This window comes from Rhinolophus hipposideros, assembly GCF_964194185.1.
Source record: "Rhinolophus hipposideros genome assembly, chromosome: 10".
In the NCBI taxonomy this organism is placed as follows: Eukaryota; Metazoa; Chordata; class Mammalia; order Chiroptera; family Rhinolophidae; genus Rhinolophus; species Rhinolophus hipposideros.
This window is the reverse complement of record NC_138056.1, coordinates 3,933,697-3,955,420: the sequence shown is the minus strand read 5'-3', so window position 1 is coordinate 3,955,420 and position 21,724 is coordinate 3,933,697.

Sequence of the window (21,724 nt, the reverse complement as noted above, 5' to 3'; positions counted from 1 at the left end):
CAACTGAGCCATCCAGGAGCTCAGTGGGAGCTCAGCTCAAGGTACCGTGTTCAATCTTAGTTGCAGGTGGCGCTGCCCACCATCCCTTGCAGGACTCGAGGAATTAAACTGGCAACCTGTGGTTGAGAGCCCACTGGCCCATGTGGGAATCGAACTGGCAGCCTTTGGAGTTAGGAGCACGGAGCTCCAACCGCCTGAGCCACCAGGCGGGCCGGAAGTTGGCATCTTGACTGGCCCACAGCTGGGACGGGCCCAGCCTGGACATGGGGCCTTATAGATGGGGGAGGGATGATATTTTTATAGCTCATTTTAGCAAATGCTGAATATGCAAATGACAGCGCTGACAGAAGCTTCTGTGTCAAGACAAATTCTTCCCCTTTGGAGGGAGAAGGAGCTAGGCAGGTAACACTGAGTCAATAGTTTTTAAACTCTAGGGATGGCGGTGGGGGAGGGTACAGGTCACTGACCCTTTGAAAACCTGATGACAGCTACAAACGCTTTTCCCAGAAAAATGCACACACACACATACAAACAGTGGTAAATAATTTTTCTCGGGCCTTTCAAAGCCCATTTATAGACTCCTGACCCACACAGGTTCAGAAAAATTATCTGAAACTTGGAAATAAGGCAAAAGGATAGCTAAACGTCCTTTCATGGGCTCCTCATCTAACAGGCCCACCTAAGGGTTAGCTCATTCTTTAGGGAAATATATCTTTGGGCCCTAGAATCTATGAAGTTACATGTTAACTGGTAGGTTTTTGTCTGACCAAAGTGTTCTGTCATTCGGAAAAAGAAAAAAAAGATTCCTCAAAGTTATGGTTTTCTTGCCCTGTAGGATAACCGGTGTGTACCTTTTTAGGAAAAACAGATTTTGTCTACCTTCCTGTGTAGAGAAAAATCTGGTTTTTCCCTACCGTGTGTTTCTCTTCTGAAAATCTTTATGACTGACACAAAACAGTTCACTTCTGACACTTCTAGTCACCAAATGTGCTTTCGGCGGGGGGTGTTCCCCACACCAACAAGCCATTCAATTCAATTCTGACACCATCTACCCAGAGAGCATCGGATTCCACAGGTTAAGGGCTCAGTCCTATAAGACTACCCACCCCCCGCCCCTTCAGACTCTCCAGAGGCTACTTGGTAAACCATGAGACCAGTTTTTAGAAGACTCACGCTTTGTACAGTACCTTTCTACTTGCAGATGCGATTGTCCTCAGATTTCAAATGTGTCCACATAGTTTCCTTTTCCTTAAGAAAGTCCATCTCACCCAGCAGCTTCTCCTCCAACTGTGGCACTGGTCATCCGGAAGCTTACCGGTGACCACCAGCACCTGCCACCTGCCCCGCGTCCCATCCTGTTGGACCCTCTGCGGCAGTTCACTGCTACTCCACATCATGTCCTGGGAACACTGCCTCCCTGTAACCTCTGAATCACCCTCACCAGGTTCTCCTCCCCTGGGACCTGTTCTCAGATGTTTACCGTAGCTCCCTTCTGTTTTCCCCCACCTCCAACCTAGATGTGGCTCTGACCCTGGCCGGTGTCTACACCAGCCTTGTTTGCTCTCCTGCTAGCTCCCACCCTGCCAGATAGCACCCATAGTCTGATCCTCCCAAATCCTCAAGGAGGGGCCGTAGCAGAAATCTCTCAGTTTTCCTGCCTCTGTCCTTCTTCCTGGTGTGCCTATGCTCACCTTCCTGTCTGAACACCTTTGCGACATCCTGTGGCCTCAGGCAGAACTAGCTACATTGTCTGCCAGGCCGCGTGCAAAATGAAAATGCAGAAACCCTGGGCAGCCGGTTAGCTCAGTTGGTTGGAGCGCGACGCTGGTAACACCAGGGTTGCCAGTTCGATCTCCGCATGGGCCAGTGTGAGTTGCACCCTCTACAAATAGATTGAGACAACTATCCACAACTAGATTGAAACAATTACTTGACTTGGAACTAATGGATCCTGGGAAAACACATTGAAAATAAATAAAAGTTTTTTTTTAAAAAAAGAAAATGCAGAAACCATTGTTTAAGAAATATTAAGAATTTTAAGACTGGGCATTAGAGTGGCCGCATGGCTCAGTTGGTTAGAGCGCAAGCTCTCAACAAGCTTTCCAGTTCAGTTCCTGCACGGGATGGTGGGCTGTGCCCCCTGCAACTAAAGTTTGAAAATGGTGACTGGACTTGGAGCTGAGCTGCGCCCTCCACAACTAGATTGAAAGACGATTTGGAGCTGATGGGCCCTGGAGAAACACACTGTCTCCCAATATTCCCCAATATATTTTTTTTAATTATTAAAATTAAGGCCTTCATTTAAAAAAAAAGAAAGAAAGACTGGGCATTAAGCCACCACCGGGCCCTTCAGCACCCTTCTGAGTGCTGGCACTGTGTGACTGGGTGGGGTTGTACACCCATGGAGCTGGCCCTGTCCCCAAGGCAGGACCGACAAGACCTTCCGAGGCCTGCACCTAAAGGACCAGCCTGTGCTTATGAGCCTCGATGGACTAACTCTGTGCTTTTTCCACTCAAGCTCTCACCCTGCTTCCTTCCTCTGGGCATCTGTTCTTGTTGTTCCCACGCCTGGAGTGCCTTCCCACTCACCTCTTTCTTCCCCTCTCCCCTCCAACTGGCAACCTTGTTGCTGAGAGGATTCACTCCAACCAACTGAGCCATCCAGGAGCTCAGTGGCAGCTCAGCTCAAGGTGCCCTGTTCAATCTTAGTTCCAGGGGGCGCAGCCCACCATCCCTTGAGGATTCGAGGAGTTGAACTGGCAACCTTGTGGTTGAGAGCCCACTGGCCCATGTAGGAATCAAACTGGCAGCCTTTGGAGTTAGGAGCATGGAGCTCCAACTGCCTGAGCCAGTGGGCCGGCCCACCTCTTATCTTTGTGCCCAGTGGTGGGCTAAATGCCAGGCACAGAGACAAGGTAAACCAGGACCCACTCCTAACCCTCCAGATGTTCAGAGAGCATCTGGGTTCTGGCTCAGCAGCAGCCCTGCCCAGCTGTGAGGCCCCAAGCCAGTAAACTTTCCTCTATTGCAAAATGGGATAACAACCCAGGAAAGTGCTCTACCCATAATCCTCCTCCTTTTAAAAAAAATCTGTTAGGATATGACTCATGTATGCCATAAAATCCACCCTTTTCAAGTGTACAATTCAGTGGTTTGTACTATATACACAAAGTTGTGTTACCATCACCACAATCTAATCCCAGAAGTTTCCCAAAACATGCTTCCCTAAAAGAAACCGTGACCCACTAGCCATCACTCCCCTCAACTCCCGCCAGCCGGTGGCAACCACCAATCTACTTTCTGTCTCTATGGATTTCCCTATTCTGGACACTTCCTATAAGTAAAATCCTCCAATAAATAGTACAATACTTCTGTATCTGGCTTCTGTCACTGGGCATAATATTTTCAAGGTTCTTCCACGTTGTAGCCTGTCAGTGCTTCATTCCTTTTTATGGCGAGTAACACCCTATTGTACGTCTGGACCACGTTTTGTTTCACCATTCCTCCTTTGATGGATGCCCACAGCTCCTTCACTCACCAGCCTCCAATCTGCCTGTGGGGGCTGGGGGTGGGGTGCGGAGCTCCCACTCTGACCTTGACCCTGAAATAGAACCCGATGTCTGTCTCCTTTTCCACCTGGAAAAGTCCCTCTTAGCCTTCAAGATCCAACTCAGACACCACCTGCTCCAAGAAGTCTTCCAGATTACCCAAATTAGACTGATAACCTCTTCCTCCAGGGCCCGGTTCCAGGACGTCCGGCCTTTCCTAAGATCTGGAGGGTCTCCCCCACCCCACTCCAGATCCGGAACTACGGTTGAGTCCCATTTCTGACGACTCGGGGCTCGGCCAACTCGCCAGATCTTTTGTGGAAAGGAAAAGAGGGGAATTGGCTGAGCGTTAGTTGGGCGCCAGATAAAGTAATTGTTTCCTTAAGGTCACTTGCTTTGATGGGAGGAGACGAGCGTCTGTGTGTGTGTGTGGGGGCGATTTCGGGGGTGGGGAGACGAAGCGACAGACCGCAAGGGCGGGGAGGTGGGCCGGGAGCGACAGAGGCTTTAGGCTGTTGCAGGAGCACTTGCAGTTTAAAAACGTCCAATTGCCCTGCTCCCTTGAATTTGTTTCTTCTGCAGGAAGCTCCGCGGGCGATCCCGACGCTGCAGCCCCTCCCCGGCGCGCCTGGGTGCAGGCCCCAGGCCAAGGGACAGGCCAACTCGGCCAAGGTCTCCGGCACCTTGCACAGCCGCGAGTCCTGCCGCTGGGGGCAGCCGGCGGCCGGTGGGGAGGAGACCCCGCGCTGCCCCCCAGCTCCCGGCGCTCTCCCTCCCAGCTCACTCCTGCTCCTCTCGGCGTCCACCCAGAGCCCTGTTTGCGTCCCAGGGTCCCCGAGAGCCCCTCTTTTGTGCACGAGAAGGAGCTGGGGTGGAGGGGGAGGCAGTACCGGAGATGCGCTAGTTCGCGCATCTCCTCTACCCGCCCCGGGTCAGCCGGAGTCGCCGGCGGGAGGGAGAGGGTGCCCGGGGCCATCACCGCGGGTGCAGGTCGGCCGGGCCCGCGCGCGGGGGCGGGGTTAGACTGCGGGAGGGACCGGCGCCAGCTGGGCCGCGGTGTGAAATCGGCCCCGAATGGGCGGGGTGGGGGCAGCGTGCTTGCCCTCCAGCCGGGAGACCGCACCCGGTCCCGGGCGTCGAGAGCCGGGGACCTCGGAGCGGCCCCGCCCCGCGCCTGTCCCCGCGCGGAGCCAGCACTTCCTCGGCGGCGTGCGCCTTGCTGCGCGGCTTCCTGCTCTGGGTGCCCTCGGTCTGCACCGCAGCCAAGCCGGGCGGTCGGCCTGAGCCGCGGCCAGCGCCCCCAGGGGCTGCGCGGGGGACGGCCTCCGGAGCTGGCGGCTTTTTAGTAAGTTCAAGTTACGCAATTACGGTGTATTCACCGTGGGAAAAGGGGAAACGGTGGACCGCGTCACAAAAAGCTTTTAAAAAATTGCCTGAAATCTCACCTCTCGGTAACGCTTAATCCCATCGGTGTTTTGTGCTACTTTCTATGTATCTTTGATTTCGTGAATTTTTACAAAATGGAAGCCGTATGGTACACAGGCGTTTCTGCTCTCTTTTTCTTAATAGGACGCTATCCATTTTTCCCAGGTAACCAATGCATTCTCAGGAATAAACGGAAACTATCGTAGGCAGAACTCCCCCCCCCTCGTCCCCCCCCCCCCCCGTCAGCTTCTCCCTCCTCCAAACAACTCCCCCCTCTGGCCGTAACCACAACTGTTAGTCGGCTGTATATTCTTCCAGACTTTTCCACATTGTACATTCCACATCTTCCAGAATAGTTTGTTTTAGGGATCTCTTTTACATCGATCAGGTTGGGTTTATATATAATTTTGGCTCTTGTTCCCCCTCCCCACTTAACAGTATGTTTTGGAAATCACTCTGAACCTACCTTCTCCTTAACTGCTTCGCTATTTTCCACAGTTTGAGCGCACCTGCATTTATGCCGACCACGCTCTGTTGTTTTCTTGTTTTTAGTTTGTTTCCAGTTTCTCTAGTCAACCATTCAACCCAAATGTGTTTCTCCAGCACCTACTGTGAGCTGGACCTCTCCTAGGCTCCGGAAGGACAATAATGAACAGACTGGATGCCACCCACTCCTTTCTACAAGGGCAACGAACAAGGACACTGCTGGTGGATAAGCAGGGGATATTTTATTTTTCAATCGGGAATATGTTCAAATCATTAATATGGTTTAAATATCAAATCAGTATAAGAAGTATCTAGGAAAAAGCCTTACTCTCACCTCTGCCCCATCTGACACACCCAGGTAACCACTCTTACTGGTTTCTTATGTTGTCTTTCCAGAATTTCCTTATGAAGATGCAAGCAAAAATTAGTATGTATGTCTATTACCTTCTTTCTCATGTCAAAGGAAGCTTGCTATATCTCCCGTCCTATGTTTGCCTTTTCAAAAATTTAGTTACATGCCTTGAAGCTATCTTTCTGTCATTAAATAGAGAGTGTCTCTGTTTAAGTTTATTTCAATATGGTTTAATGGTACACAGTGTTCCATCATATGGTTTATTTTATCGCCATTTAATTGTCCTCTGTGACACTTGGGTATTTCCTGTCTTTTGCCCTAGAAACATTTTTGCAATGAATAACTGTACAAAGGTCAGTTCTTGTACCTGCAAGTCTGTCCGTAGGGTGGGTTCTCGGAATTGTGATTGGGTCAAGGCCATGTGTGTGCAGTGTTGTTGTATATTACTGAATTACCCTCTGTGCTGGTATTAGTCAGGGTTCTCCAGAGAAACAGAACCGATATTATATATATATATATATATATATATATATATATATATATATATATACATATGTGTATATACACACATACACACACACATATATATGCACACATATATATGTACATATAAATACACACACCGTGTTTCTCCCAAAATAAGACCTAACTGGACAATCAGCTCTAATGTGTCTTTTGGAGCAAAAATTAGTGTAAGACCCAGTATTATGTTTATTATATTATATTATATTATATTATATTATATTATATTATATTATATAAGACCCTTATATTATAGTAAAATAAGACTGGGTCTTATATTAATTTTTGCTCCAAAAGATGCATTAGAGCTGATTGTCCAGCTAGGCCTTATTTTCAGGGAAACACAGAGTGTGTGTGTGTGTGTGTGTGTGTGTATAACATAACACATACATATTATATAAGAGAAACAGAGACAGAAATACATATACCGGGGGTTTATGTACACATGTGGATACTTTGATCAACGTGGCTCAAGCAATAGTTCGCCATAATCAGAAGTGTCTGGATGCTCATGGTAAGCACTTTGAGCACCTCTTGTAACTGCAGAAGTCAGATGTGACTTGTATTCATCTTTTGTTATCAGTATATGAGGTCTGATAATTAAGTTTGGGAATGCATCCTAGAAAAAGTCCTACACACCTCATGGCTGAATATCACTATGGTCACTTTCAAAGTACTCCCCTTGGAAAGCTATGCACCAACGCCAGCGCCTACTCCACCCTTCAAAACAATTTTGGAACTCTTTTTCTAGAATGGCCATCAGAGCTGTCATCATATTACCCTTGATGTCTTGAATGTCATCAAAATGTCTTCCTTTCAATATTTCCTTTATCTTCGGTTAAAGAAAGAAGTCACTGGGGACCAGATCAGCTGAGTAAGGAGGGTGTTCCAATGCAGTTATTTGTTTACTGGCTAAAAACTCCCTCACAGACAGTGCTGTGTAAGCTGGTGCATTGTCGTGATGCAAGAGCCACGAATTGTTGGCAAAAAGTTTAGGTCATCTAACTTTTTCATGCAGCCTTTTCAGCACTCCAAATAGTAAACTTGGTTAACTGTTTGTCCAGTGGGTGCAAATTCATAATGAATAATCCCTGTGATATCAAAAAAGATTAGCAACAGCATTGTAACAAGTTCTCAAATTTAATTGTCAGACCTTGAGTAATATTGAGTATTACAATTTTAATACAGTTTTTTCCTTTTGTGGGGTACCCTCTGTGTGTGTGTGTGTGTGTGTGTGTGTGTGTGTGTGTGTGTGTATGAATTGGAACTTTAAGAAAACATGCTCAGGCAGGGGATGGGTAATAGATGGGAGGAGCTAGGGCTTATGGAAGTTCACGCAAGAACCCTACAGGAAGAACCCCATGGTTCTAACTTCCTTTACAATGGAACCCTATAGTTCTAACTTCCTTTTTTTCTTCCTTACATACCCCTGCATCTTGGCATGCTGGCCATAATATGCACGTGGCTTGACATGTCCATATATGTTGGGTTGTAACCCTTTTTATTCTCCCGAATAGATCCTTTTTGGGGGCAAAATAGGCTGACAAGTCCCAAAATCTGCAGTAGGCAAGCTGAAAACCAAGAAGAGCTGATGGGATAATTCCTGTATGATGTCTGGTAGGCTCAAGACCCAGGAAGAGCCACTGTTCCAGTTTGAGTCCAAAGGCAGGATTAAAAAAAAAAACACCTATGTCCCAGTTTCAACTCAGGCAGGTGGAGTTCCCTCTTACTCAGGGAAGGGTCAGCCCTTTTCTTCCGTTCATACCTTCAACTGATTGGATGAGGCCTGCCAGCATTAGGAAGAGCAGTCTGCTTTACTTAGTGCACTGATTCAAATGTTAACCTCATCTGGAAACAAACACCCAGAATAATGTTTGTCTGGACATCTGGGCCTCTGCCCTCCATGCCCATGGCCCAGTCAAGTAGATACATAAAATTAACCCTCACACCTTCCATAGGGTTGCCCCAGTTTGCCATGCCCCGCTACACTGTCCCATAGACACACCAAAAATGTGTGTCGAAATGTTAGGTTTTCCCCAGTCTGAGAAGTGAAAAATGGTGTCCTTGCACCATTTTAATTTGCATTTCTTTCATTATGAGGAAGGTTGGGTGTTGTTTCGTAAATGGCAGAGCCATTTGTATTTCCTTCTCAGTATACTGCTCATACACTTTTCCTATTTTTCTATTAGGTTGTGGATCTTTTTATAGACTGAGCTGAAAAAAATGTGTTTTTTTACTGTGTCTTTTTAAAACAGCATTATCAAGATATAATCTACACATGATACAATTCATCCATCTAAAGTGTATATTTCAATGGTTTTTAGTATGTTTACAGAGTTGTGCAATGATCACCACAATCAAGCTTCAAAAACTTTCATCATCCTAAGACAGAAATCTCCAACCATTAGCAATCGCTTCCCTTTGGCCCCCAACCCAGGCTTAAACAACCACTAACCTATTTGGGGTCTGTATGGATTTGCCTGTTCTGAACAATTCATATAAATGGAATCATACAACATATGGCCTTTTGTATCTGGCTTCTTTCACATAGCACAATGTTTTTGAGATTTATCCATGTTGTAGTATATGACAGTACTTAAAGTTCCTTTGTATTGCTGAATAATATCCCATTGGATAGATAGACCACATTTTGTTTACCCATTCATCTGTTGATGTCTATTTGTCTTGTTTCCACTTTTCGGCTATGCGCCATTTTACATTCCCACCAGCAGTGTGTGAAGGTTCCAGTTTCTCCACATCTTCACCAACACTTGTTATTACCTGCAGTTTTGATTCTAGCTATCAAGGATATGAAGGTGTTCCTCATTATGGTTTTCATTTGCATTTCCCTGATCACTAACCAGTTCATCTTTTGACTTTGATTTCTTTTTATGATTTCCTTCTATAATCAAGTTTATTATTATTTTATGGCTTCTGAATTTTGACTCATAGAGGAAATTGTCCCCACTGTAGGATTATAAAGCAATTTTCCTGTTTTCTCTTCTAGTACTTCTATGCTTTCAGGTTTTTCATTTAAAGCTTGGATTCCTTTCCATTTTACTCTGGCATATGATGTAGGGGAGGAAAAAAAATTTTTCCTCTACCTTTCTAGATTCTTGGTTGAGACACGCTAAAACAAATAAAGACAGATTAATAGGAGAAAAACAAACAGAAGTTTAATAACATATATACCTCTTATATACATGGAGAAACCCAGGAAAACTGAGTAACTCTGACATGGCCCAAACCACCACCTTAAATACCATCTCCAGCTAAAGACAAAGGAAAACGTTGGGGAAATAGGGTGGGAGCCAGTTATAGGACTACCAGGAAAAGCACCGTAAACACGGGTAAAGTTGTTATGCGAATTTAGGTCAGTTACCTTCTCCATTGATAAGAATTTCTAGCTATTTGGTCATGCTCTTCCTAGGACAGAAAGGGAGACACTTACAAATGAAGATTTCCATTATAACTGTAAATGTCTCTTACAAAAGGGTAACTTTTATTTGTCTTCAGAGCCTCTCCTATGTCTGCATTTTCTTAAAAATAATCAGCTCGAGATAATCCTTACGCCAATAAGGCATCTTTTGGGGTGGCAAATTCTGCTCCCCTTCCATGTGAAATAGGCATCCACTTCCTTCTTTTCTCCAGAAGCCATGCTGTGTCCTGGCACCCCTGGCGGGAAAGATTTCGATCAGGTGGTCTGGAAGGCCAGTGTGAAGGGGTGACATTTGCAGGAAGGGAACATTGTTCAAGAGTGTGCCAGCATCACAGGTGAGAAGGTTGCAGGTACAAAGGCCCTTAGGTGGTAAGAAGCTTTGCGAGTTCTGAGAACATAAGACCAGGTGGCTGGCCAGCCCGGTGGCTCAGGCAGTTGGAGCTCCGTGCTCCTAACTCCGAGGGCTGCCGGTTGGATTCCCACATGGGCCAGTGGGCTCTCAACCACAAGGTTGTTGATTTGACTCCCGCAAGGGATGGTGGGCTGTGTACCCTGCAACTAACAAAGGCAACTGGACCTGGAACTGAACTGCGCCCTCCACAACTAAGACTGAAAGGACAACAACTTGACTTGGAAAAAAGGCCTGGAAGTACACACTGTTCCCCAATAAAGTCCTGTTCCCTGTCAGAAAAAAAAAAAAAAAAAAAAAAAGAGGGAGAGAGAGAGAGACAGAGAGAGACCATGTGGCTGCAGGTGGTGGAAAATCCCAGAGTACAGAGTTGGATTCCAAGAAGTGGCCGGGTCAGAGACGGCCTTGCAGGTCTCTGTGTGGATAGAATTTTATTTTCAGTTTAATGGTATTGAAGAACTGCAGGTAAGATCTTTACAGCTGTTTGCTCGATAATATCTAAAAAGGATATTAATCTAAAAAGGTTAATCTAAAAAGGTTAAGCGCACTTTCAATTTAGCTGCAAACTGCCAAATTGTCCTCTAAAAAGGCTATGTGGATTTATTCTCCTTCCTCTTTTCCCTTTGTTATTGTAATATCATTTGCCATTTTTATTAAATATTTTTGAAACATGGTTTAATGACTGCATGGTTTTTTGGTTTTCTAATCTTTATTAGGGTATAGTTGACATACTATAAACTCCACACATTTGAGCTGTACAAGTGTGTAAGTTTGGGCATATGTACACACCTTTGAAACCATCGCCACAATCAACACCGTATAAGCAACAATGAGGCCACGTACTCAACCTAACAAGCACAGGTGAGGCCTGTATGGCAGGCCCTACAAAGCCAGAGACTGAAAGGAACCACACGGGATGGTCTGAACATAAAAATTCCTGACTACAAGCAATCATAGCAGTTAGCCACATCCTCAGCCTGTAGCATCCGTGACAAGGGTCAGCCTTTACCTTAGGTGAACCTATCTATTGTTTGGTTTTTTTTGCATCAAAGATAACATACCTTTGAAATGTCAGAGTAACCTCTTTTTCCAGACCCCTCGGGGCACAACCATGGCACCAGAGCACAAGACCACAGGACCCCTTATTGTTGTCTCGTTCTCCAAATACCAACGTTATGTGCCATAAATGTCAATTATTAATTATTCTGTACCCACAAAGTATGTGTCTGTCCCTCAATTTTGCTTTTTACCCAGACCTAGACATTTCTCCTCTTTGCTTTCTCCCACCTTTTCATCTAATAGCAATGGATCTCATGTAACCCTTTTTGCCGCAGGGTTGGGGTACCAGAACATGCCACCCCAAAATGGGCCTCTTTGGCCTACTGGTGATTTTGAGCAAAGGCCATTGAGAACCAGCAGATGCAGGAAAAACTGTAAAACAGAGCACCAATTTTCCTCTTGTAAAGGAAATTTACATTAATGAAAGTGTTTCCATTTATAAAAAGAATCCCTCTCCCTGAGGAGAAGTGGAAGACACTTGTCGTGCAGGGGACCCTGCTCGCTGCGCCATTTGTCGTGCAGGGTCTCTGCTCCCGCTCCCCGCCCAAGAACGCAGGACACGGTAAGGCCAAAAAGGAACACCCACGGAGCCATAAGTAGGGGAATCAAACCAATATATTCTCGCTGGCGGCTGGACTGGAGACACAGGAAGCAGGATCTACACAATCTGCCTAACAGCAGTCCGCGCTTGCCAGCCACCACCTTCTTGCTAGCCCCATTCCTTTTCTGCTAGCATAGCCACAGCTGTTATATTAGTGGTCAATGGCTTACGGGTTACAGCTGACGGCCACTAGCCACAGCTGCTGGCATCTGATCACAGTTGATGGCCATTTACTACCCGAGCCAGCACCTTTCTATGTGAGGCCGAGAGCCTGGAAACTGTTTTTTGGGGTTTTGTCCCCACACTCCACCCCTACAGGGTCTCGCCTCACAATCTACGCGACAAGCGTCTTCTGCGAGGGGCCCTGTGCAAGGAGCCTGGAGGTGAATGCACTATCCTGAACACAGCCAGGCTCTCTGGGCACAGCCAGGGTTTCTCAGGGCACCACCAGTACTTCTGGGCACAGCCAGACATCCTGGGCTTCTTAGGGTACCACCTGTTTCCCTGGGCACAGCCAGGGCCTCTCAGGGCACCACCCCAGTACTTCTGGGCACAGCCAGACTTCCTGGGCTTCTTAGGTTACCACCAGTCTTCCCGAGCACAGCCAGAGTTTCTCAGGGCACTGCCACTCTCTCTGGACACAGCCAGGGCCTCTCAGGGCATTGCCACTCTCTCCGGACACAGCCAGACTTCCTGGACACAGCCAGGGCCTCTCAGGGCACTGCCACTCTCTCTGGACACAGCCAGACTTCCTGGACACAGCCAGGGCTCTCAGGGCACTGCCACTCTCTGGACACAGCCAGACTTCCTGGACACAGCCAGGGCTCTCAGGGCACTGCCGCTCTCTCTCTGGGCCTCTCGGGGTACTGTGCTGGAACAACAGCGGCTCACATCAAGGTGCTTACATATTATCAATGGCGGCCAGTCAAGACACAAAAGCAAACATCAAACCAGTCCCACTACATGGTGGTATGTTCCCAAACAGTCAAGCGTCCAATAAATTAGGGATAGAAGGCAATTCCCCATAGTCCATAGTCATTCGCCAGGGCTGTCCTGGGGGTGAGGGATGACCTTGACCTCACCCTCATCTCCCATGGAGGACTCAGCATGCATTTCCTCCTGGGACAAGTCCCGCATCCGGGCTGCCTCAGCAAGCAGTTCCCAGCCCACAGGGCGGCAACAACCTTCACTTTCTCCGGCCTCTGCTGGTTGGGGAACCATCCACATCTTTTCACCCCTCCACGGGAATCGAGCTCTCCGGCAGCTGCTCCTCCTGGTCTTCCTCAGACTGAGCTTTCATACGCACAAACTGCTCCACTGCCCTTCGGAAAGCTTTGGCCAGCACCGTATCCTGCCGACTACGCCATGTGTCGTGCAGGGGACCCTGCTCGCTGCGCCATTTGTCGTGCAGGGTCTCTGCTCCCGCTCCCCGCCCAAGAACGCAGGACACGGTAAGGCCAAAAAGGAACACCCACGGAGCCATAAGTAGGGGAATCAAACCAATATATTCTCGCTGGCGGCTGGACTGGAGACACAGGAAGCAGGATCTACACAATCTGCCTAACAGCAGTCCGCGCTTGCCAGCCACCACCTTCTTGCTAGCCCCATTCCTTTTCTGCTAGCATAGCCACAGCTGTTATATTAGTGGTCAATGGCTTACGGGTTACAGCTGACGGCCAACTAGCCACAGCTGCTGGCATCTGATCACAGTTGATGGCCATTTACTACCCGAGCCAGCACCTTTCTATGTGAGGCCGAGAGCCTGGAAACTGTTTTTTGGGGTTTTGTCCCCACAACACTTAACTCTCATCAGTGGAGAAGACAGGGACTTAAATCTGTATAACAAACCTTACTATACAACCCTTGATTGCCATTCTTTTCCTGGTCACTTTCCCACAATTTTCATCCTCCACCCAGAAGCCCAAATCCCCATTTCCTTGGTTTTAACTTAAAAGGGTATTTAAGTCCAAGTTGTAACCACCCCATTGGGTTACCCATGGCTGGGTTCTCCCATGTGTCCATGCATGAAGCACATGTTAATAAACTTTTGTTTGCTGTCTTTGGCCAGTCTCATTTACAGCACCCAGCTGGAGCATTGAAGCTGCATAGAGGAAAAGATGTTTTCTCTACCCTACAGGCGTGTTGATGTAAGAAATATCCAACCCTGTAGAAAATTTTTATGAGAGTTTATTTGAGCCAAACTGATGACATACGAATATGCCGGGGAGTGAGATCTCAAATGCTCCAGAGAATAACAGTTTTGCAGTTTCTTTTATGCATTTGAAATTAAGGAGGGGACGTAAGGGAGATTACATGGAGGAGGGAGAAAGCAAAGCAGGGATTGTGTAACTGAGTCCAAGTTTGTACAAGTTACCGCATGACAGCCAGTAAGTCGAGTGACAAGGTGTTGGGGCAAGAAAGGTGGTTTTATTCAGAAAGTTAGCAAGCCAAGAAGATGGTGAACTAGTGTCCTAAAGATCCATGTTAAGAAAGCACAGAATTCAGACGGTTTTTATATCAAGGGAAGGAGGAAATGGGAGGGAGGGGCAAGAGGTGATTGACAGTTGCAGACATCTGGAAGCCAGCAGGGGTCCAAGGAAGATTGTGAAACTTCTTTGTTCTTGACTCTAGTTGATGTGCATCTGGTCACGAGGTTCCTGCAAATCTTTGATTAAACAATCATCGTTTTTTTGTACCTACTTCCCTTACCTCCTGAGGAGAGGCACCTTCTCGTAAGGGGATGTTTTTATAAAACTCAAGCCCCAAGCGGAATTCCTCTAATGATTAACGTGGCTGTGTGCAAGATTAAGCAGAACCTGTGAGCCTGAAGGCCCTGGGAGCAGAGCAGGCTTGAACAAGATAGAGTCAGAGAGGCTTGAGTATTTCATCAGTTACAGTTCCATTATAGGACAGTGAACAGGATTATGTGCTGTTTTGAGGGTTAATACCCCCTTCCAGGGTTATCGCTTTTGGTATTTCAAGAACAATGGACAGGGCTGGCTTATGACCTGTTATTAAACAAGTTATAGACCTGGGGCTGTCACTCCCCACCATGACCTGCCCAGTTAGGAATGTATAACCAGATCACCTTGTGAGGTTGCTTTCTATACAACCCCTTTTTATCGCCCCCAGGTATAAACTTCCCCAGGCAAGCTCTGAACATAGGCCCCCAGCCTCAAATCCAGGGGGCTCCATTTACTAGCAGTGTGGCCACAGATGCGTTTTTGTTTGTTTGTTTGTTTTTCTTTGTTTTAACTTCTTTAAGTTGCAGTTTCCTCCTTTGTAAAAAGAGGGATAATAAAGCTTACCCTGCAGATTATTATGAGAATCTCATGGAGATGTAATGGTTAATTTTATGTGTCAACTTGACTGGGCTGAGAGATGCCCAGACAACTGGTAAGACATTATTTCGGGGGGTGTCTGTGGGGGTGTTTCCAGAAGAGATTAGCATTTGATTCAGTAGACTGAGTAAAGAAGTTCCCTGTCGCCAGACCAGGTGGGCACCATCCAATCCACTGAGGGCCTGTGTAGGGAACAAAAAGTTACCACCCCAAAATGTGTCTGTTTGGCATAAGGATTATCTTAAGCTCATTATTTTTCAGAAACAGAAGACTCAGGAAGTTTTTTTTTCTCTCTTCCTTAATTGCCTAAAAGAACTTAGATAGAGGGCTTGTAGCAGGGAGAGAGCTATTATCAGAGATAGCTACAAGTGTAGTGAACTGGGGGAGAAACTTAGCAAGACCAGTTTGTTCACATTCCTTGCTGTGTCCCTTTGTCACTGCAGGGCATGGCAAATTTTTGTCTCACGAAACATTTGCTCTTCCTATCTAGGGAATTTCCTTCCTTCTTTTTGAAGACCCAGACCCCTACCCGCTTCTCCTTAGCTTAGGATAACATATAAACATCAACTGCCTGACTGTCTAAGGGTCTCATATTCTCATGGGGCCCTTGTACATATATAATTAAATTTTCTCCCCCTGTTCGTCTGTATCATGTTAATTTAATTATGAGACCACCCAGAAGAACCTAGAAGGGTAGAGGAAAAATGTTTTTCCTCCCGACACTCCTGAATAGAACAGGAAGACAGAGGAAGGGTGACTCTTCTCTCTGCTTGAGCTGGGACATCCATCAGCTCCTGCCCTGGACATTGGTGTCCTGGTTCTTGGGCCTTTACGTCAGATTGGGATTTGTACCATTGGCTCCCCTGGTTCTCAGGCCTTCAGGTTTGGGCTGGAATTATACTTTCCCAAGTCTCAGCGTGCAGATGGCAGATTGTGAGACAGCCTCCATAACAGCATGAGCCATAATCACCCTCTTTCTATATATCTGCATAGATCCTTTTGGTTCTTTTGCCTGGACAGCCCTGAGTAATACAATGGGATTATTTGGGGGATTTAATGTGATAACCGAGGTAAAGTGCCAGGCACAGCGCCTGGCCTATAGCAAGCTGTGTCTGAGAGGTGGTGATGCAGTGGGTGGAGCCTGCGTGCTCAGCCCTGGCCAGCTGGGCAGAACCAGGCACCTTGCAGAGTAGGAAAGAAGGGGAGAGGGAAGCGACGCTCCCCAACACCTGCTGTGGGCCACTGGGCAGTCACCTATAAATTGACCTCACAGTGACTTCCCCTGCCAGGTCCCCTCCACTTTCCAGAGGTGGACACTGAGCTTTAGAGGAGGTTGGACACTGGCGCAAGACCCCATTGTGGGGTCGTCCCTAGCAACGGAGGCGGCTGGGACTGAAAATGGTCCGCGTGCCAGTCGAGGTGCCACTCGATGCAGGCCTGCTGCAAGCTGGTGACCTTCCCTATTCTCGATCTGGGAGACACAGGAATGCAGTTTTTGTTTTCACAGTTAAGCATTTATTTAATATTTAACATGCATCAATAAGTAGTGGCTACATCAAGGCTAGGATTTTATAGCTACGATGGCTTATGGCAAGGCTAAAGGAGGGGGTTCAGTAAAAAAAGAAAATGAGGAAAATTTAAAAAATTACATATTAACACCCATCGTGGCATGCTAGGGAGAAATCACGAAGATCGAAGTTGAAGGGAGCCTGGGAACAGTAGTGACAGGTGGGGGTCTCACTGCCCACCTTGCTCCTTCCTTTGAGTGCAGACCACAGGTAAGATGGCCAGATGCAGAGTGGTGGTCTTAAGCTTCCATGTGCCCTGCCCTCACCCCTTACACACGCGCACACACACCCTCGGTCTGCTGGAAGCATGAGGGCTCCTAGGTCCTACTGCCTACGGTTCTCTCTGCTGGGGCAGAAAGACAGGCCCACCTTCCCCACCCTGCACCCAACCTTGGGCCCCTCCTCACCCTCCACCGAAGGACCAAGACCACTGGTCCCAGGTGTCCAGGTACCCACGGCCTATTGGAAGGACGGGGATATGACAAGGAGAGGGCAAGGGTCCCTAAGGAGGTGGGTGTTTAGAGGCTCCCAGGTTCTCTGCCCCCCATGTCCAGTTGGGTCAGCCTTGGCCTGCTTTGTCTTGGCAGGACACAACCACGAGTCCCCGTCCTACTGGGAAAACACCAGAAGGATATGTTGTCCCTTGCTCCACTGTCCCAGAGCAAGGCCAGCCCCTCTGACCTCCCTGGCCAGTAGGAGCTCTGGGCCTTGCCTGAGACCCCCCACTGCCTGCTTGCAGCTGTCAGCACCCATCAGGTCAGACCTGCTGCATGCTGGTGACCTTCCCTATCCCTTCCTTCCTGACGGCTTTTCTTGTCCACCGCCCCTAGAGACTTGACTAATCCTCTCTAATTTCCCTGTGTTACACGCCACCGTATCCCACCATTTCCAAGCTGTGACATTGGATTTATAATAAGAAATGTATCCCTGGTCCTAAAACTCTTAGGATTTCCTAAGTGCTAAGAGCCCGCCAGGTGAAATGGGCATCTTGCTGTAACTGGCCTATTTCAGCCACACCTGAGTTTATGCTCATGAGGTGATGTGTGGAAGTCCCTAGACAGCCTTGGGAGCAGGGCTGGTTGCCAGGGGAACCAACCATGTGATTAGAGGGTTGGCACTTTGGGTCCCATTACCCGGCTGAGATGGGGAGAGGGGCTGGAGTTGGAGTTAGAGAGAGGGCCAATGATTCAATCAGCCATGCGTACTTAGTAATTAGGTGAGGTGGTGGTGGTTTTAGCGAAAGCTGCAGTGATAATCACTCTGCAGTATATTTGTGTATCAAATCAACGCCTTAAACTGTGATACGCCAGTTATATCCTAATGAAGCTGGAAAGAAGTATTTTCCCCATGAAAAGAAATCATGCCTATGTAACAAGGCCTTCTTAAAAACCCCTAAGGTATGGCGTTTGCAGAGCTCCAGGTTTGGTGAACAAGAATGTACCCACACGTTCTTGGAGAGTGTCCCACCCCAGACTGCATGGGGACCGTTGTTCCTGTGCTTCGGACTTTTCCAGACCTTGGCCTACGTATCTCTTCGCTGAGCATTCATTTCCTTTACTATCCTTTGTAATGAGTTATCGCATAAGAAAACTGCTTTTCTGCATTCTGTGAGCCTTTCCCGGAAATGATGGACCCTGAGGAAGGGATCTTGGGGACTTGAATTTATAACCGGTTGCTCCGAAGCACAGGGAACAACTTGGACTTGCCATTGGCGTCTGGAGTTGGGGCAGTCTTGTGGGACTGAGCCCTTCACCTGTGGGATCTGAGGTAAGGAAGGAAGATTGAAGGACAGTTAACAAGATTATGTGCTTTCTTCAAGGGGCATCACTTCAGCTTTTTCAAAGGTGTGCTAACCTGGGTGCACAGAAACAATGGACGGGCAGCGTAAGGCCGAGATAAGCCTTTCACAAGGAAGTTGTATGCTTGGGGCGTGACTACCCACTGTCACTGTCGTGACCCAATGGCACACGTGGACCTTCCCAGGCCTGAGGTCCCAGTCCCCTGGACCAGAACCGTGACACTTTGAGCTTCTTTGGCAGCTCAGGGCAGAGGCTGCGGCGTCTCCCTCTTTCAGTGTCCTTTTCGATGTGCTGGTTCCCTAGCAGCCCCCATGCAGTGTCATTTCTAGTATCAGTCCTGACAGTCTAATAAAGACTCCGCCAGCCCTGGACTTTTATTAGGAGCCTGGGGGTTGGGTTAGACCCTCCCCTCGCAATTCTGTTCTGCACATCCAGGCCTGGAACGGTTAGTCAGGTTCCCGCGGGGACGTGTGTGTCACCTGGTAGCCATCAACAGGCGGAAAGAAAGAAAACCAGATGGTGTCTTTCGGGGACGCTATGCAGCCTGGGTTCTGCATCTCCTCCAACCTCTGCCCTGTCGCCTGCACAGAAAGTGGGTGAAAGGGCACCCGCCTCCCAGGTGTGCGCGATAATCTCCCAGCGACTGTGGGGGTGGTGCCCCACCCCAGCGGAAGTGTCTGTGGCCCCAGGAGTCTGAGGCCCTGGGGTGTGGAGATGCTGGCAGGAAATGCCACCCACAGCTGCTGTCCAGGCCCCTGGGCTCAGCCAGGCGGAACCAGGGCAGCCCTTTCTGTGACTTTGTAGATAAGACTGAGCCCCGCCTGCACTGGGTTACGAAGGTTTCCATGTTTAATGCTTCTGGAGCTATGCTACCTGTGGTTCGCGAAGGCACAAAGAACTCTCTCTCTTCCACAAAACCCCTGGACCATCCACCTCAGCCGACACCACCGGGCAGCCTCCCCAGACCTCCCCCAGATGTCTGCACTGCATGGAAGGAGCACTCTAGCCCTCGGTAGGGACCCACCCTGGTCACCAGCAGCGAGGAATTAGATTCTGACGGAGACATTCATTCATTCAGAGTGCTGATTGCATGCCTGCCGTGGGCTGGTGTGGCGGTTAACGGTGGATATGCATATATTAATGAGTGAGGCAGATGTATGACACCCTCCCCACCCAAGCTGGCAGTCCTGTGGGGCAGGGAGGCAAGTGAGAAACCCAGGACAATAAACACACTTGCTGGCGTGGCCAAGCGTCTTACCATTTCCAAGGTGACCCACAGCGTGTCTGCCGTCACCTGCGAGGTGACATTCATACTCTGCAAAGATAGTGATGGGAATCTGATTTTGCTCCTCCCTCATCCCCTGCCGGTCAAGCGACGTCATTAAACTAGTCCAGCTTTTTCCTCTTTTTAAAAAATTGTGGCTAAATATACGTGCCATAAAACTTACCATTGTACTCTTTCCCTCCCGCACTCCCCTGAGGACCCCGGTGTCGCTCTGGGCCACCGCCCCGCCCCGTGTAGCAGGTATCGTGTAAGAATGGCAGTACCCAAAGTCTCGCTTCTGCCGAGGTCCTGACAGCAGGTTCGCACCTTTGACCTGGGGCAGAAGAGGGCAGCGTGGTGAGCTCCCTCGGTGGCCACATGGTGTCAGAGCTGGTTTCACATCCGCGTGTGGCTCCACCCTTTCACGTCACCCCTGTCAACAAGCCGTCCTACGCTGGGGCTGGCAGACTCCAGGCAGGTATGCGGGTGCCTTTGGAAAGCCCCAGGGCACGGTGGCCAGGGGCCACATGGCCAAGTCCTCATGGCCGTTGGCACCAAGCTGCAGAACAAGGAGCTTGTGACTTGGCCCTAGTGTAGGGCCAACTTCAAGTTCCGGGCTGCCCCAATCTCCAAGGAGTGGGCTGTACTGTTTAATGTGGATGAATTTGAAGACATGGTAGCTGAAAAGTGGCTCATCCAGGATGGCCGTGGGGTCAACTGCATCCCTAATTGTGGTCCCTGGACAAAAGGTGGGCCCTGCCCTCAGGAGTCTCGGCGCTGCCCCCTCCTCACGTCCACCAGTAAATCCCACTTGCCATCAAAAACACGAAACATACCATTTTAACCATTTGTGACAACTCTGGGGCAGCAACGACATTCACAATGTCGTGCGTCCTGCACCACTGCTCCCTAACTTTTCTATGACCTGAAACAGAACCCTGCACCTGCTAAACAGTCGTTCCTGCGCCCCCGCCACCCCGTCCAGCCCAGGGCTGGCTCTGACCTACGTTGTGTCTATGGATTTGCCTGTTGTGGACATTTCCTACCCATAGAATCCTGCGGTATTTGTGCTTTTGTATCTGACTTCTCTCACTTAGCGTGTTTTCAAAGTCCGTTCGTGTGGTACCGGGTCGGCGCTCCCTTTCTTTTTATTGCTAATATTTCACCGGAAGTCCATCTGTCAACGCACATTTGAGTTATGTCTGCTTTTTTGTGGACGATGCCCGGTCCACTTTCTAACAGGAGTAAACTTTCACCAGCTCAACACCAATAGTAATGCAAGTCACCAGGTCCCCAGGGCACACAGCCTCTGCCCTTCTACGCAATACGGACAAATAGTGACCAAGCACTGACTATGGCCCAGAATCCTCACGGCAGGTGGCCCAGTGGGGTGGCTACTCCCTTCACCCCTCTTGGACGTAGGAGGAAGTTGGGGCCCAGCGCTTGGTAACCGAGGATCACACATGGCTCACTGGGGCGTCTGCAGGTCACAGCCAGGTCTGTCTGGCTCCAGAACCCCCACTAAAGCTGTACTGCTTCCTGCAGCACTTTTCAGAATCTGTTTTGTATTCAAGCCTATAGACAGAGCCGTCGAGCAACAAGGAAGGCGATTCCTGTCTGAACATTTTACAACCTGCACGTGGAACAATGACCACAGGAGACGGTGCCAAGCTGGCCAAGAACCCAGAGAGAATGCCGGGCCCTGGGGCTCCAGACACCGGACTCTGAGGCCTGTGAGCTAGGACACGTGGGAAGTTATTACCAAGTCCCAGTGGGCAGCATCGGAGGGAGGGCGCCCCACGTTCTGAGGGTGGGTCCCACCACCCCTCCACCCCAGCCAGCAACCAGCACGGCTCCATGATCTCTGTGCTGTAGAGGCCACTACAGGGGGAGGGAGTGTCCCCATGTGTG